The sequence below is a fragment of the Apteryx rowi genome, unplaced genomic scaffold (genome assembly GCF_003343035.1).
Source record: "Apteryx rowi isolate R43461 unplaced genomic scaffold, aptRow1 scaffold_806, whole genome shotgun sequence".
In the NCBI taxonomy this organism is placed as follows: Eukaryota; Metazoa; Chordata; class Aves; order Apterygiformes; family Apterygidae; genus Apteryx; species Apteryx rowi.
The window spans coordinates 217,952-219,473 of NW_020451101.1; positions in this window are offsets into that span (position 1 = coordinate 217,952).

The following is a 1,522-nucleotide window of genomic DNA, read 5'->3' on the forward strand; positions in this document are numbered from 1 at the left end:
GGGGGGGGGGGAAGAAGCTGTCAGGCGATGTTTAGCGACGTTGAAAAGGCATGATGTATGGAAGTTCATTTTGGCCCCCTTTCATTCAGACGGATCCCATTTCCAGTGCGACCACGGGCTGCTCCCTCCCCCCCCCCAGCCCTTCCCCTCCCTCCGCAGCCCCGTCCGCAGTCGTCGCTGGGGCAAGAGCCCCGTTAGAGCCGACGGGCAGCGCAGGAGATGCCCCTTTGTCTCCATAGAGCCGGGGGGGGGAGGATTTGGGGTTTTCTGTGTTTTTTTTTGGGGGGGGGGCCTTTTTTTTTGGTCTTTTGTTGCTGGTGGGTTGGGTCGCCTTAAAAATCCTGCCGCGGTTTTAGTTCATGTGCAAGGCTCCCGGGATCCTCGCCACCCCCCCCCCCCGGTGCAGGGTTACACCAGTTATAAAATGCCATTTGGCCCTGCTGGGAGGCTGCTCGGCCATTGAATTTCTCCGCCGCCGGAGCCTCGCTTTTCCGGGGGGGGGGGGTAGGGGGGGGGAAAGAAAAGGCACAGCGTGGYGACAAAAAAATAAATAATAATACTACTAATAAAAAATAGCCGGCGAGCGCAGAGCAGCACACCCTGTGGCCAGTCTTTCTCGGGGATTAATGTATCAAAATGCTCCAATTTCGGCATCCTTTGACATATGGCGCGTGTGTGCGTGTGCATACTGATACAGCTATTGTGTGTCGGCGCTGCTGGACGTGCACATGGGATTTCTGGCTGCCGAGCTGTTCCTATAGCTCTGTGTGTGCTCGCATACATGGCAATATATGTATATTTTTAATATATATGTGTGTATAACGCTCGTGCGTACGTGTGTTTAAGCGAATGCGCTTGTGCGTGTGCGTGTGTGTGTGTGCGCGCATCGCTGCCTAGTTTAAAATCTGCCCTTTTGTAAGGCGCATAAAACCTGCAGGAACCTCCAGCTGTCCATAGGTACATTTCCGCAGCAAAAAGAAAAAAAAAAAGAAAAAAAAAGAAGAAAAAAAAGGGAAAAAAAGGGGGGGAAAGAAAAAAAAAAGCGCCAGTTTTACAACTCTGTTTGTCTCACTGCTATGCGGCGCTGAATAGGACTGAACAAAACAGGACCCTCGCTCTGGCTAGACGTCTGGCTTTAATTGTTTTATGGTTTAAATAAGGTGGGTGCTCTTCCCTTTGAAAGGGCCTTAGTGGAATGTTTTGTCTACAAGCTACAAACAACAGACCCCCTCGGACGAGGGGAGGTTGGGGGGGAAAAAGAAGAAGAAGAAGAGGAAGAAAATCAACCCCTCCCCGACTCGAAGTTAAAACTGATAAAAGCGCTGAAGTTGCGCGGAGAGATGGCACAGCTGGCGGGGTTTGTTTGTCTCTGTGTATACACATTGTGCAGGTTATTTTTATTTTATTTTATTTTATGGGKTTTTTTTCCGCGAAAGAGGAGAAGGAGGAGGGGGGGGAATAAAAGAAAGGGGGGAAAAAACAGCGTTTTTACCCTCAAAACGCTGCCCCCGATTGATTGTGC